The sequence below is a fragment of the Balaenoptera physalus genome (genome assembly GCF_965194825.1).
Source record: "Balaenoptera physalus genome assembly, chromosome: 20".
Taxonomy (NCBI): Eukaryota; Metazoa; Chordata; class Mammalia; order Artiodactyla; family Balaenopteridae; genus Balaenoptera; species Balaenoptera physalus.
Genome location: NC_138901.1, coordinates 5010366 through 5026925, shown reverse-complemented (window position 1 = coordinate 5026925; position 16560 = coordinate 5010366). Strand labels below are relative to the sequence as shown.

The window sequence follows — 16560 nt, the reverse complement described above, 5'->3', positions numbered from 1 at the left end:
TGCCCTCTTAAAGGGCCGTTTAGCCCTGTGTTTGGGGGTTTCTGAGTCTTTTGGCAGCGGGTCTGGACTTCTTCCATTTTTCCCTCCATCTCCTCCAGGCTTCCTCCTGGGTCCATCACTTCTGTCCATAGGCTGGTGGGTGTGCGGCCCAAGAGTCCCAGCAGGTCCCTGGTCTCCTTGGAAGCCTGGAATGTGATGACTGAGACTCACCATTCTCTTACCTCTGACCCTCGTTTAACTAACTGTCTAAAATCACGCTCCACACACAGCCCAGGAGCTGGTGGTGTCAGACCATACGTGGAGCCAGGCTGGGTCCCCGCGCTGCCCGGTCCCGAGAGGGGCCTGTCGCCGTGGGATCAGGAAAGCCAAGTTAATCAACCCTCTCATCTGTCCGGCCCCGAGTCACAGCTCGAGGCTTTAAAATCAGCCAAGCCTGGAAAAGGAGGCGTCATATTATGAGGCTTTAGGAATTCCGTTTAATATTTTAAAATATCTGCACATTCCTTTCCCGGTCTCGGTTAAATAACCCCTCTTCTGTTAGGATTTTCTGATAAACCCAAAGAAACCTGCAGCCGTTGCCCACACATGCCTTCCACAAGTAAAATAATCATCCCTCCTGCTCACGGCTTGCCTTTCTTCTGAAATGGCACATCTCCACCCCGTCTCCCCCAGCCCCCAGCCTGGTTCTCCTGTGTCCCCAGACATCCCAGGGAGACAGGAAGAGGAGGAACGATGGTCCCAATTTTGCCAATGGAGATGATAAAGCAACATAAATGCAGGGTCGGGGCTGGGCTGCCCCGGGACTCCCATGAGGGCCTCTCGCTTGCCTTTCTGGCTTTGAGCTGAGCCATGCACCTCCCGACGGCCTCATCCGGACACTGCCTTTGCCAAGCGTTCTCGCTTTCTCTCCTTGGCGATTTATTGATCACCTTCTGTCTGCCTGCCTGCAGGTGACTATGGACTATGTGCTTTTTACTGATGCTCAAAAAAGTGGTAAAAACGCCGGTGCCCAAGGTGGTACAGCTAAAAATTGTCAGAGTGGTAATTCACACCTGGAGAGGCCCAGCGTCTTCCTTTCCACTAAGCCAGGTGAACCGTCTGGCAAATGACCCTGCAGCCATTCCCTCCCGACCTGTCCAGATGCTCCCACCTGCCCCCAGGGTAGTGGGAGCCGTGTTCTCCCCCAGCTACTCACTGCACATACTGGGCATATCATGTATGTACATACATATAACACATATGATGTAATCTATAATGTACACATAGAATATGTAATATACCCACATGTAATACGTTATAATACGTATCACAAAATATGAGCATCAGTTGTTTTCAGTGTCATCTTTTCCCACTAGGTTTTCTGCTCTGGGGAGTCTGGGACCTGCCCTTCCTGCTTGGCATTTCTGGCACCTCCTCTAAAAGCAGGAGCACATAGCAGGTGCTTTGTCAACATCAGAATTCCCTTGCAGTGTGCAGTGATTTTAGACAAGGTCTGTGCCCGCCTGTGTTTTGTGTTTCGTTGTTATAGGATTGCTGGGCGGCTTCGTGGTGGTTTTTCCTTAAGAAAACCCCTCCTTCCCTGAAGGGGTGTGTGGTGCCTGCTATTGGCGTCCAGCGTCCATCAGGCCGGCTGGTCACGCTGTGGTCCTGAGGAAGGGCTGGGGGGTGAGTGTGCATCCCTCCCAAACCTCACACCTCACGCTGGCTGCCCATCTGTCATCTGCCTGCCCTGGACACGGCAGGGACCCGGGATGGGGGGTGGGCACTGCAGTGCTTGGCCCAGGCTTCCCAGGAGAGCTCATGCCCTGATGGGGGCAAGCTTCTGTGCATCAAACAGAAGGGCGAGAGCCTTCAGTACCCAGAATGAGCTGTCACACTGTGTCCCCGGGGCCCACGTGGGCCTTGGAGGGACCTCAGTGGCTCCCCGAGAAGCAGGGCACCGGGCGGCCCGACACCACACTCCCGCCAGCCAGGGCAGGTCCAACTCTGTTTGTACTTAGCTACTGGGGTCCTGCATCTGAGTTCGTTAGGGAGGAGGGGAGGCATTTAAACTATCATATATTACATTTATTACGCTCCGGACACTGTCATAAGTGCTTTACCAATGCTAATTTATTTAACCCGCCAAACAGCTTTATAGGGAGGTGCTGTTTTTATACCAGTTGTTGACAGATGAGGAAACCGAGGCACAGAAAAGCCCAAGGCTTGTACTACGTGGCAGAGGTGGGATTCACACTCATATGACCCCGCCTGATTCTGAGTGCTGCTGCTTTAAGAAAGAACTTGGAGAACCGTTAAGGGTTTAGTCCCCGTTTCCCCCTAACTCCTAAGTTTGCTGGAATAGCAACAGAGGAAGCTGATGGCTGGGCGTTGGGAGAGGGGGGAAGACAGAAGAAGGGCCGCATCAGGTCCTGTGACCACTTCCCTCCTGGCCAGCCCAGACACCAACCCTGGGAGGTGGGAGCTTCTTTGTCCCCCGGCCTCGAGGTACAGCTATTAAGTGGGGATTTGCCCATCCATAAATCAAGGCACCTGAAAAGTGAAACCGGGAACCGGCTCTTTCCCCGTGTTTTGATTAAAACAAACAACATTGTGAAATGTCAACCTGTTTGGAAAGTTTGCAGCATGGAAAGACGATTGCCCAAATGGCTTTTTAAAAGTATGAGAATTTGCCTGGCTGAACATTTTTTAATTAACGCCCTGAGTTAACGTTAATAACTATTCATAGCTCAGTGAGCTGGGCTTGGGGTGGGTTGAGGGAACATTTGGTATCCCTGGCAGAGGCGGAATGTTGACCTGGCTGGCACGGGGGCTGTCGGCCGCTTTTGCAAACGTAAGGGACCTCGGGGCCCATTTAGGCCTGTTTGTAGTCAGAGTGTGGCCTTACGGAGCATCAAGGGGGCTTTTCCTGTTAGCGTAAGTGTTGCTGCTGCCGCCCAGGTGGTCTCTGGGGCTAAGGTCTCCCCAGATGTGTTCCCCCCCCCAATCTGGTGAGCAATCGTCTCAAGGGAATTCTTTGAAAAAAATGTTGCTTGGGGTCACACCGTTTAAATTTACCTCCCTGACTTCCTGTGATCTCATTTTTCCTTAAAATATCATTGGAAAAGTGTTTTTGAGTTGAGCATTTTATTTTCCATTCAACCATGGTGAAACTGACACACGGGGGCCCAGGCTGGGCTGCAGGGTGGGTGACCCGGGCCTCGTGCACTTTCGCGGGTCAGCCCTCAGCAGGCTGGGGGTGGCACTGGACCACAGCAACACCTTAATCCCTGTCCGGTGACGCTGCACCTCCGTGTCGCTGGTGGGTACACGCCGTATTCAGAGGGTGTCCCTCGAGGCAAAGATGTGATTTTAAAAGAGAAAGCTTGTAGCACTTTTTTTTTTTTTTTTTTAAAGCATGGTAGATTGGGCTCTGTTTTAGGCTCACGTCAAAAACTCTGCTCAGGGAAGACCCAGGAGAGAGCTCAAAGTAGGACCAATGTTAGCAGCTCCAGAATGAGGTGGACTGGGAAAGACGGGAGCTCGGAGAGCTACCCAAAGCAGCAAGTCCAGCTCCTCTGGCTTAGCAATCCTGGGAGAGCTTTGCCGTTGCTGAGATCAGCCACCTACATTGATGGAGTACCACGGGCCAGAGCACGTCGCTGCTGTGATGAATGATTTGTACGCTGTGCTGGGCGCTTAGGAAATCAAACAGGTGAGGCACATTGCCCACCCAAAGGAATTGAAGGTCTCCCTGGGGAGAGAAGATAGATAACCTATCCCCTCCAGGATCCTGTGTTTAGCACAAACGTAGGGGTACGGGCAGTAGTCCTGTGGCTCAAGTGTGAGCCTTCACTGACAACTGACAAGTCTGGTGGCATTTGGGCCGGGCTTAAAGGGAAGGTGTTGGGGAGAGGCAGGGCAAGGGAGGTGTTGCAGGTTGTGGGGAGCAAACATGGGCTGAGAGGCCTGCAAAGCGGCCCTACAGCAAGGCTGGAGGGAGAAGAGGGTGGATCTGCGTGTGCATGGCCTCTGATTTTAGGCAGCAGGCAGCCACCGACAGCTGCTGGGCAGAGTCTGGCTGAGTTAACTGATACCTCAGGATGATAAGCCGGAGAGCTTTACAGAGTGAACTGGAACAGGCAAGTCTGAAGTTGAGGAGCCCGTGCTGGGGGTTATTGCAACAGTGGAAGGCAGAGTTAACAAGGCTGCACCCAGCTTCACCCCTGGAGCCAGAGGAGCTTGGTGCAAATATTGACCCAAGTACTCACAGCCACGTGACCTTGGGCAAGTGTTAAATCTCTCTGTACGTCAATTACCTTATCTTTTACGTAGGGATACTAACATTCATTCATTCCTTCAGCCAAAAGCGGGCTGTACCATACAATGTGTGCTGATCATACAATGGAGAACAAAACAGACGCGCTGTCTGCACTCGGGGATCTAGCAGGCAGAGACACAAGTGAAAATGAAATAAACAAATATGGTCATTTCAGATTAGGTTAAGTGCTGTGAAGGACACAGCCGAGTTGCACTGCTTGGGTGGCCCATGTAATAGAGCCGTCACGGAGGGACTCTCGGAGAAGGTGCTGTCTGAGCAGCAGAGACTTTGGAAGTTAAGGGAAGTGGTTCCACTAAGGAAACAGCAAGTGCAAAGGTCCTGAGGCACAGAAGAGCTTCCCAGCCCAGAAATAGAGCCAGTGTGTGGAAGGATAGTAGACAAGGTGAGCAGTGATACCAGACGAGGAATTAAGTAAGGAACACATGTGAAGGGCTGGGACACAGTAAACAAAAAATGACATTCTTATTATGGGAACATTATGGACCTGAGGTTATCGAGGGCCCGAGCTGTTATCATGGCCATGGGGATATAACAGAAGACAGACCATGAACGACATTAGCAGAAGAACCAACTGGAGGTAGAGTAATACTCAGTGTTAGGGGGAGGGCTGCCCATCTGGGTGATGGAGAGAGTGAAGCTAAATGCACCGAAGTGGGGAGCTTCCAAGGGGAGCCTGGTTGAGGTGGTAGAAGAGGTACCACTTGGATGTGGAGAATTTGAGATGACCTGGCGATCGGTGATCACCTTGCCCTGTAGGCAGCTGGCACACCGGGGCTTAGGGTAAAGGTTAGGGCCAGGGTTTTGGGGAGCCTTTCATCAAGGATGAGGGGAAAGGGTGGAAATTCAGCTGGCTGAGGACTGAGCCTCAGGGCTCCCCTCTGTGCTGGACCAGGAGGGAGAAGAGGATCCAAGGAAGAGAGGGGAAAGGCGATCTTGTGAGACTTGGGCGCCCGAACGGGGTCCACGAGGATCCCGGTCCTGTGAGAGGGCTCACATGCCCTCTCTCTTGTCCACGCTCCTGGGGGGGCAGCAGGCCCCTTACCTCCCACACGGCCCCTGCAAGCTGCGTCGTGGAGCCTGGCCTCTGTTTGCAGCCTGGAGTCGGGCAACAGGCTCCGAGAGAAGTGGTAGGTCCTGAACTGAAACGTGAATGCCATCAGAGAGCCCTCCGTCTGTAACAAGGCAGGTATTTGGAAAATGCCACAGAGCAGGTCTGCTCAGCCCTGCGGCTGCAGCCTGTCAGCAGGGCGAGCATTCTTGGTCAAGTACACAGTTCAAGCCAGTATTGACCATATCCTTCAGTGGAAAGCGCTGCTCTCCTATCAGTGACATCTCAGGCTGCCTCTGAGATCACCCCGCGGCCCTTGCCGTCTGGGCGTGCCCGACTTCTGGTCTCACCCTGATCGTGCAGGAAGTCCCAAGGGAACCCTTGCCGGATTGCACCTCAAACCCCAACTTTGGGTCAAGCTGGCAGCCATTGATCCCTGATTTCCAAGCTGTTTCTGATTTCACAAGCCATCCTGCAACTTCTACTTTGACTGTTTTTAAAAATTGCATCTATAGTTTTATTTCTAGTTCAAGACGATGAATATCCCGTGCATTTTTATTATTTATTGAATACCATGACATTTTGTGTTTCTTTACCAAACAATGTCTGTTCATTTTAGACGTGCAAAAATGAGAACACAGATCACCTATCAACTTACTTACCCCTAGATGACAGCTGTTAACCTTTGCTTTTTCTTCCAGGTTTGTTTTTATAACCTATGCAATTCTGTAATTTTTTTTACAATAATAATAATAGCTAGAATTTATTTATTACTTACTACGGGCCAGGAAATGTGCTATGCAGTTGAACACATGGTTTAATTTAGCACCAATAAGCAGCCTGTGAAATGGAGACCAGTGTAGTTCTAGTTTACATCCTCAAATAGAAATGGCATAATGATGGTGGCTAAGAGGCTTACTAGGGGCTGCAGGCAGAGAAAGGCCTTTGTGCCCTTCTACAGCAAGAAAAAAAAATTTTTTTTGGCTCTTAATAAATGTTGATTGTTAAACTGCAGCATACAGAGCACTTCAACGCTGTGTCCCTGGAAAATGTTTCCAAGAGGGGGTGTACAACAGTATAAAATATGTACTAGATGAGAAAAAATAGATACCATAGCAGTAGGCAAGTGCTCACTTTAATCATAATTCTAAATTACTTATTTTCATATTAACATAGATATTTCATAAACCAAGAAAAACTGAGCTAAGTATTATGTATTTTTTAACGGTTAACACGCGTGAAAGAATTTTTTTTTTTAATTTATTTTTATTTTTGGCTGTGTTGGGTCTTCGTTTCTGTGCGAGGGCTTTCTCTAGTTGCGGCGAGCGGGGGCCGCTGCTCATCGCGGTGCGCAGGCCTCTCACTGTCGCGGCCTCTCTTGTTGCGGAGCACAGGCTCCAGACGCGCAGGCTCAGTAGTTGTGGCTCACGGGCCTAGTTGCTCCGCGGCATGTGGGATCTTCCCAGACCAGGGCTCGAACCCGTGTCCCCTGCATTGGCAGGCAGGTTCTCAACCACTGCGCCACCAGGGAAGCCCAAGAATTTTTATTTAAAAGTGATCAGGAGCTGGTAATTTAAATAAATAAATAAATAAATAAACCTTAATCCTGACCTGGAGACAAATACCGGAAAAGATCCAGGTTCATTTTTCTTATTGATCGAACCCTCGAATTCATCGTGTGAATTTGCCAGATTAGGTGGTATAATTATCTTTTATAGGCCTGGGTGGGCTGTATGCTCAGTGTTTATGCTGCAGGGGGCGGGTGGTCAGTGGGAGCGCTCAACAAGAGGGTCTCAGTAAAGACTGAGAGGTCGGGAGATTGGAAGGAAGTAGGCAAATTCAGGGCTGAATTAAGAATTTTGTGACCTTAGGCACTTTTAGCTTTGGGAACCCCTTTCCTGGTAAAAATCAATCAATCAATCAATCAATCATGGTATTTTACGCCTCCATAAAAGGATGAATGTAATCCAGGCTGGATTCATTGTTACATAGGCATTAACCTTATTGTCAGATTATTCCTTTTAATTTTAAAAGAAATTGGAACATTTTCGTGGGCCCCTAAATTATCGTTGAGTCCTGGGCAGGTGTGCCCAGTGGGTGTGTCGGCCTCAGGTAGGTTCCTAGAAAGGGGACCTGGCAGTTTGGTGTCCTGACAGCTTCGTGGCCTGTTTTGTAGAAGTCCCTCCCCTGTGATTTTGGACCCACTCAGAAGGTTCAGGAGTTCCCCCAGACTGCATCCCTTTTTGGCCAGAGGCGGGGCTCTCGCTTACAACGTGTTGAAATCCTGTGTTCCAGCCCATTTATTCTTCTTTCCCCACCCTGGTCTTCTCCTGCAGCAGTCTGCTATGGGACGGGACATGTTTCAGGCTAATGTTTTCTTGGGGTCTCACCAGCCGGGCCTTTTGTTCCTCAGTCCAAGTTATCCAGGAGGACCTGCCCCTTCCATCTTGGTTGGAGGTGGTTGGACCGAGAACCACCAGGTGATGTTTGGCTCACAGCATCCGCGAGATGTCAGGAAGGAACCTGTCAGGGTTGGGAGGTGCAGGAGGAAGGCAGGGACCTTGGGGGGGCAGGCTGTGGGTAGCCTGTGGCCGTCTCTGGCCTTCCTTGGAGGTTTGGTGTTGGGCGTGGCGTGCTGCTGTTGGCCTGCTTCCAAGGGAGGATCATCCGCCCCGCCTCCCACTGTTGCCCTGAAGATGCAAAGGCAGCGGGGAGGTGTGCGTGCAGCCTCGGCAGATGTGGAAGCCAGTGTGCTGTGGGCAGAGAGAGGAAGCGTCTGTGCTCCATCCAGCCCCCCGAGAGGCCCTGCATCTTGTCTGCCCTGGATGGCCATGGCGACGAGAAAAGCAAAGGGGAAAGAGACCCCTGCTTGTTTTAAAGAGCAGAGCAAACACAAACCACTCTGTTCAAAGCAGTGGTTCTTAGGAATGTATTTCAGGCTAGAGGCTGGATTGCCTAGAACTGGATTATAGGAGAGGGGGAGGGGCCGCTCTCTCTTGGGATACAAGTAATGTCTCTCTCACCCTCCTACACTGCAGGAGTCATCTGGGCAGGTCCAGAAACCAGCTGGCGAAGAGGGGAAAGCCCTAGCGGAAGAGCGGGGAGGGGTCAGCTTGCATGAGGTTTCTGGGGAAGGGGGGATAAGGAGGTGTGTGAGGGGATCCCTTCCAAGCTCTCGCTTCTGTGGACCACCAGCGTTGGGTTCACCCAGGAGCTCGTCAGAAATGCAGAATCTCCGCCCGCCACGTCAGACCTACTGAGTCTCCAGGTGGTCAGATGGTCCTCAAACTTTGCTGCATGTTAGACTTTCCCTGGGAACTTAAAAAAAAGTTTTTCTTTAAAAACCCAGTGCCCGGACCTTAATCAGGACCAATCAGAACCACTGAGGGCGGGACCCAGGCTTCCCCTTGGGCAGCGGGAATGGCGATTTCAGTGAGTAGCCAAGTCTGGGGACCCTCCCTCCCCTCCCCATCTCATTCCCCCACCATAAGATTTAAAGAAGACCCCCTCAAGTGTCCCACTATCTCCCCTCCAATGTCTGCTGCTAAATTGGCTGGATTGAGATGTCATGGGGGCAGGGTGAGTTTAGATTCACTTGCGTTAAATTTCTCGTCTCCCCTGGAAGGCTGATTGGAATCATTTCCAGTCACCTAGGCTTGAGCTTGAATGAGTTTATCGGATGCTTTCCACCTAATAAGCTGAACATGGGTTGGGCAGGGGGGTGGCTTTGCATAAAATAGTAACAGGAATGGGAATCCATTCTGGATGCTGGGGTTGGAGTTGGAGAGCGTATTGCTGTTTTTGCTTGCTTCTTTTCAATGAGTTTTCTAGCATTTGCGAGTTGTCTGGTTAGGTCCCAAGAGCTGCACGGTTCATCGGAGCTAAAACTGTCCAGTTCTTTGCTCCATGGTCAAGAGGCCTATACTGCATTTGAGGTTGGCTGTGGTTAGGAAGCCAGCCCAGCGAACGTGTCCCCAGGATTGGGGGAGGGGGTGCTGGAGCGCACGGGGACCCTGATCCAGCGGCTGCAGCCCAGCCCCATCCTCGGAAACTCTAGAAACCTAGCGAGTGATCCAAGCCCCACGATGATGGGTGTGCGTCCAGCGAAGGAACAGAGCGCCACCCAAACAATCCTTTCTCTTGTGAGTGAAGGTTACAGGTTTTCTGTTTCAAACCTGATGGTGTTGTTTTCCTCCTTTTTCTTTCTTCTCTCTGTTTTCATTTGCCAACCTAAGGGTCTAGAGTGATTTCTTTGAGCCTTACGATGGCAAAGCTTAGAATGAGGCTATTATCTTTAAACACCTTTTGAAATACTACTCTTCCTGGTGTCTGAATTAGGTTGAACAGAGGTCGGATTTAAAGATTACATATCTATTCTTTTGCAGCAACAGCAACTATGCTGGTAACTGTGCACGTTTGCTCAGGAATTCTACGGGTGGCGTTGGAATAGCCTTGTTCTCTAGAAACCCGCAAAGGAGTAAAATCAATAAAAGCATAGCTAATATTTATTGAGTGCCCAGAGCTAGGTGTTCCTCATGTGTTATCTCATTCAATGAATTCAAACATGAGTGTATAAAAATTCAGAAATACTGTCATAGAAATCTTTGAGCAAAAGTCTTCCCAACTCAGGACTGTGGCAATAGATTAATTTTGTAGTAAAGGTCCATTGTGAATTTAAATTTCGTTATAACTTAAAAGAAAAAAAGACTATCCAGTGTCATACCCATTCATGTCTTAGTTTATTCTAGATCTAGTTTATTATGGTGATAACCTATATTTCTTTGAAAGTATTCTTCAGTTTGCCATGTACACGATGGATAGGATATGGATTTCTCCCTTTATTCTGAATTAATGCAGTTTTATTCTATATTGAAGAATAAACGGCTATAAACTCCTGTGTCCCTGGGAGGCTGGCTGGCATTCGTTTTAAGCTTGAAGATGAGTTTCGTTACCCGGTTTCCTGTTGTAAACCTCCCTTTCTTTTTCCAGGTGAAATCAGAGGTTCGTGACTGACCTGAGTAGGTGCTTGGAACCGAGAAAGAAGGACAAGATAAAAGGTGAGCTGCACATGGTAATCAGGGCACAGCCCTGCTGCTCCTCTTGCTTTGGGGGTTCTGCTCCTTCCGTGTCATACCTGGTTGCCCCGATATCCCTACGCGCCTGCGTGCCCGCCTGGAGTGGCAACTGGCAGGCCGGAGCCTTGCACTGGCCATCAGAGAGGGTCCAGAGACATGGGCTGATGAATTCTAACAGTCATCACGATTAATTCAGGCCAGGCTGTACTCTCACAGCTTTTACTTAGATGAACTCATTCTTACCTCTCACAGCCCAAGCCAATCAGTCATGTTATACCCAACCTACAGAGGAGGAAACCGAGGTCCCGTCATTCACCCGGGACTGCACAGTTAATTAGCAAGGGAGCCAGGATCCAAAGCCAGAGCTGGCACCGGCGCTGTGACCTCTTTCCATTCTGAGTGAGAGTGAATCGTCCCAGTCGCCTGGCGCCCCATGCATCAGTGTTCCTGCCGCCTGCTCTTTAGACGCATGGGTCCGAGGCAGGACACAGATGTCTTGCATTTTGCAGGGAGAACCATCAGGTTCATCAGACTCCAAGGCTGCAGGTCTAGGAGACAAGGGGGCGTATGGATTTCTCCTGCTGCCCTTCAGGAGTAGAGACTGGCTGCAGGATTCAAGGGGATCGCAGGGCTTCTGGAATGCTGCTGACTGCAGCCTGACCCTAATAAAGCAGGATGTGGGGCAAGGGGCCACTCCCTGGGTGCGAGGGCTGGGTTGCCTGTAGCTCTCTAGACCCCATCATCCACAGAAGTTGCAGTTCTGGCTGTACGTCCCAGGCACACGTACACGTCAGTCCTGCCAAGGTAGCTGGAAGCTCCGAACGTGGGCATGTTTGACTGGAGGCAGCAGATGGTCTAATAAAGGGCGTGCTGTGCTGTGCAGGGCAGGGCTTTGGAACTGGGAGATTATGGTGCAAATTCACCACTGTTGGTCTAGCATCAGGGTAAACAGCATGGACCCAGAAGTCCTGGGTTCAAATCTTACTTCCGCTGCTTTCTCACTTTGTGACCACAGGCTGGTGACCTTCACTTCTCCAAACCTCAGTTTCCACATCTGTAAAATGGGGATAATAAGGATTATCCGTGCCACGGTGTGATGTGAAATGAGAGAATACACCGAGTTAGGTGCCTGGCACCGTGCCTGGGACATGCGAAGCATACAATCAATGTCGGTGTTGTTGTTGTTTTTCTTACTAGCTCTGGACATGATCTCGGGTAAATTACTAAGCCTCGGTTTCCTCATCTGTAAGCTGGTGATGCTAATGCCTTATCCTCAGGGGAGGTCGTGAGTTAAACGAGATAACACAAAAAAGCGTAGATCACAATAGGTGCCCTGTCTATTCGTTCTCTTGCTCATTTATCATTATCTACATGGATCAGTCAGAAGGAAGGCAGCCAATGAGTGATGCTAATCCCTCCATCCACTAGAATACCGAGTCCCAACAATTGCTCTACAGCGATTTTCCAATTTTTAAAAAATTTTTATTAGAGTATAGTTGCTTTGCAATGTTGTGTTAGTTTCAGGTGTACAGTAAAGTGAATCAGTTATACATGTGCATATATCCACTCTTTTTTTAGATTATTTTCCCATATAGGCCATTACAGAGTACTGAGTAGAGTTCCCTGGGCTATAATTAGTAGGTCATTATTAGTTACCTATTTTATATATAGTAGTGTGTATATGTCAATCCCAATCTCCCCATTTATCCCTCCCCTGGTAACCATAAGTTTGTTTTCTACATCTGTGACTCGACTTCTGTTTCGTAAATAAGTTCATTTGTACCCTTTTTTTAGATTCCACACATAAGCGATATCATACGATATTTGTCTTTCTGTGTGTGACTCACTTCACTCAGTATGACAATCTCTAGGTCCATCCATGTTGCTGCAACCCCGATTTTCCAGTCTGTTCCTTCTCTCTTCCCAGCCGCCCCGCTGCTCTTGACTTTGGTAGCACAAGCTGGGCTACACCCTAGGGGCTCCAACCTTTGGAATTCCAGTCTTTCTTTTCCAAAGTAATTCTATTTGTGTTTTCCCTAAGCCTCTTTCTTAAACCCAGGATTCATCATGTCGCTTTCTGACTGAAAACTAACAAACAAACGAAAAACCTTCCATGGATTTCTATTAATCATCTCAGCAACCAGATCTCACTGGGCACCTAATCTTATCGCCCACTACTTCCCACTTGAATTTGAAGCCTTTCATCTGAGCTCACCTGCTTTGGATCGTATCCCCCAAGACTGGATTACTTGTGCACCCCGCCTCTGTGCTCGCCCCACCCTCTCCCTGTGTCCCCATCTGTGTGCCTCACCTCCTCAAAACCCCACACCTGTAGGGCCCCGCCGCACCGGCGGCTCCTGCACCCGCCACATCACCTTACTTTCAGGACTTCACCTGCCATCTTGCTGTGCCTCCCCAGCTGGTGCCTTGAGAGTGGGTGGAGGCGGGGTGGGGGTTGTTTTCTGTTACTGGGGTGTTTTGTTTATCCCACCCCTTTTTCGCTGCTCATTCTAGGACCTGCACAGACTGGGTGCTTGGACGATGATGGCGTGGATTACCTGGTGGGAGGATGGGCCTGGAAAGGAGAGTCAGTTGCTTAAATTAGGCTTTAGCTGCTGAGTGGCTTTGGGTGACTGACAGGCTGTGTGTGAGCCATGGGGGCGGGGGCAGGGGGTTAATGAGTGACTCCAGGGGGATTTCCAGGCAAATTGTGGGCACTGCCTTTCTGAGAACAGCGGTCTCTGCCTTAGCCCGCCCTCTCCCCTCCCTCCTGGGACGGCCCCCCCCCCCACCTGAACGCCAGTTCCTTCCGTAAGAGGCACAGTCCCTACCCCATCGGGATGGCAGTGATGCCCTCGTTCGTTCTTTCATTCGTTCGTTCATTCGTTGTTTCATTCATTCACCTAACAGATCGTTCTTGGGTGCCTGCTCTGCGGCAGGACTGTTCTAGGCAGAGAACATGGTCCTGTTCTCATGGACCTTGCTTTCCAGTGCGGGGGGACTAGGGGGCGTTGGGGGCGGGTCGATAATACGCAGAATAGTAAATAATTAACTTATCTAGTACATAAGAAGGCGATAGCACTGTGGAAAGGAAAATAGAAACAGGAGCTGTTCAGATGTGCTGGCTGGGGAGTAGAGGGCAGGTTGCAGCCTTGAACAGGTCAGACGAGAAGGTGACATCTGAGCACCGGCCTTCAAGGAGGTGAGGTCTCTGCCAGCAACAGCTCCATCAAGGCCGAGGCAGGAGCGTACCTGGTGTCTTTGAGGACAGGAGCGCAGGTGGGGTTGGAGCTAAGCGGGGGAGCTCAGTGCCTGGGGATGAGGCACAGGCCAGGGAGAGCCTTGGGGCCGTCAGGCTTTCCCTCCAAGGGCCCTGGGAGCCATGGCAGGATTTGGAGCGAAGCCGTGCCAGCAGCCCACTTACTAGGGGCTTGTATGGAAGCCGAGAGGCCAGGGCAGCTGAGGGATGAGGGTACGAACAAAAGGGACATTGAAGGTGCCTTTTCCCTCCTCTTCGCTCACATCCACGTGACAATAGAATGATGTTTAAGGTGGGGATGAGCTGAAACTCCCACTGCCACTTCCCAGGGGCTGAGTCTCAACGGCTGTGCCTGCCTTACTCAGCAGAGGCTCTTGCACTGGGGTTGGGGCTTAGTCTCCCCTCGTCCCTGCCAGTGGAGCCACCCGGGGTCACACGGGAAGGCTGCAGACTCGGCAGCAAAGAATAGTAGTGACAGAGGAAAAAATAAAGGAAATAGGGAAAAAATTACAGGAGGAGAGAGACCAGCTACCCCTGTTTCCCCGTTCTAGTTGTGTCAGGGCGGTGAGGGGTGCAGGCTGCTCTCAAAGGACCCCTGGCAGTGGGGTTCTCACCCCTCGGAGTGACCAGTACTGCTCAAGGTCATGCCCTTTCCCCCTCCCCCCCGAGAACGTGGGCCTTGACAAATGCAGGGATGCACGGCATAATGGTAGGAAGGTCACGGCTCTTCTTTCATCTTTCCTGTCCTGTGGTCACAGGGACCACCAAGGTGGGCACGCTAAGGGTGGTCCAGAGCTCACCTCGGAAACAGGGTCTTTCTTAAAATGCTGCCAGGAAGACCTGGTCTTGGCTGTCAGCAAATGCCCTATGATGGCAGGTGCACTGAACACTCGGCCCATAACACACCTGAAACTAACACAACACTGTAAATCAACTATACTCCAATATAAAATATAAAATATATATAAAATAAAAATATATAAAATAAATAAAAATAAAATATATAAAATAAAATTTTTTTTAAAAAACAACAAAAAAAAAAGGAAAAAAGAAAGAAAACTCAGCCCATAATGGAACGCCTAGTGCCCATCTTTGGGGGACTTCTCTGTGACTCACACATATGGCGGAAGAGGTAGCTGAGGACTGTGACCCCGACCCCCGTGTACCTGACGACGCCTTAGAAATGCGTCCGTGCTCTGTTGGAAACGCTTGGAGAAAGGAAAAGACGAAGGGCGGAGTGGAGTCTTTTGCTGCATATTTCCCCCACACTTGAGTGTACTTCCAAATGGCCGCACCAAGCTCCTGGGTACCGGCTCTCCTGGGGACACTTTCCTACCCATCGCCTTGCACTCTTTTACTTCCCAACCAAATGGCCCAGGGAGATGGAGTGAGGTGGTGGCCCGATGGCTGGGTCCATGGAGCAGTAGTCATAAACAGTAATATTCAAATATTACCGACTTGCATTGATTTAGCAGACTTCCTTTCAACCAACCATCATGTTCACTGCCCTTGAGCCCCAGAGGCTCCTGTGTGAGTGAGATCATCAGGAAGAGGAACTATTTTTACAGATGAAAAATCTGACACCCCGGGGGAGGACGGGCTCTTTCCTCCGGTCCATCCATCGTGTGTGTGTGTGTGCGTGTGTGTGTGTGTGTGTGTGTATATGTGTGTGTGGTGGGTAGGGGAGAGGTGCGGCAGCTAAAATGGTGATTACTGCCATAACCATAATTGAGAGGGAAAAGCTGGGGCTCTGGGAAGACGAAGCAAGTCCCAGTTCTGAGCGGCCGTGGGGATGACCTCACCCAGGGGACGAGAGCCATCCAGAGGACGCGCCGACGGAACTTTCCCTCGGGGTCCAAATGTGAGTCACCATGGCTCTGGTCCCTGCAGCGGGCTCCGTCCCCAGGCCTCCCACTTCACCCTGGGACATCGTGGTCACTGGTCAGACCTCATGATTCACTCGGTCCCTCGAGCCAGCAGCCGGGGGTGGAGTCTCTCTCCTGGCATCTGTGCCCTCAGTGCTATCAAGGCAGATGCTATGTGCGGGACGTGTGTAGCAGGGAAAGCACCTCACACCCTGCAGGGGTCAGGCCAAAGCCACTGCCACAGCCAGTGGATTTCAAAATGCAGTTTGGAAAGTACGGGGTGCTCTGTGGAGCGAAGACAGCCAGAGCCTGACCTCTCTGAGCCCCCCGGGGATGAGTCACGCTGTGATACCTGAGAGGTGGGGGGTAAACAACGCTCACCAGCAAGGAGCTCCACGTTGGCGCCCCATCTAGACAAGCGAGTTCACCCAAGAGGCCAGCGGCTGGCAGGGTGTCAGGTTTCTCGCCACACCCAGGGCTCAGCCTCTGCTGTCATTTCTCCTCCTTGGTTTTCATCTTCTAAGGATAGAAATAGTGTCATCTTTTCTCAATCTGTCAGTCTCACACCTGCCGGCAGCTCCTGGCCGGGAGACGCCCAGTTGCTATCCAATTTGATGTCATCTCTGTTTACTGTCTGTTTTAGAAACCAGGTAGCGAGAGGGACTTTTTGAGGATAAAAAAAAAGTAAATCCCCAAACTATTTCAGTGAGGGTTTTGTTTTTTTTTTTTAACTCTTGTGCTTTATTTTCATATTTTCCTTTTCCCTCTCTAACTTTGTCTTTTTAATTACAAAAAAAAAAATTATTTTGTAGGAGAGACCATACATGAGTGGGGAAAGAAGGATTACCCAAAAAGGTATATGAGTTTGTTTTCCCGGATGAGATTTATTAGATGTCTATCTGGGTGATTCCTCCTGAGAGATTTACTCCAGACCCACCATAGGAGCCTGATGCCAGCATCTTGGCCTTGGTGGCCAGTCCTGCTCTCACCCG

General features: G+C 50.4%; 1 long non-coding RNA gene across 2 annotated transcripts in view; it reads left to right on the top strand.

Moving 5' to 3' along the window:
- The window catches only part of LOC309649658, a 156875-nt gene that overhangs the window by 116127 nt on the left and 24188 nt on the right, over window positions 1-16560 (top strand). The window contains exons 2-3 of one of the 2 annotated variants that reach the window (XR_014257224.1): window positions 10359-10426; window positions 12959-13005. This is a non-coding gene — a long non-coding RNA (uncharacterized lncRNA). The remainder of the gene's footprint in view (window positions 1-10358; window positions 10427-12958; window positions 13006-16560) is intronic. The other variant, XR_014257223.1, reaches the window with a different exon arrangement.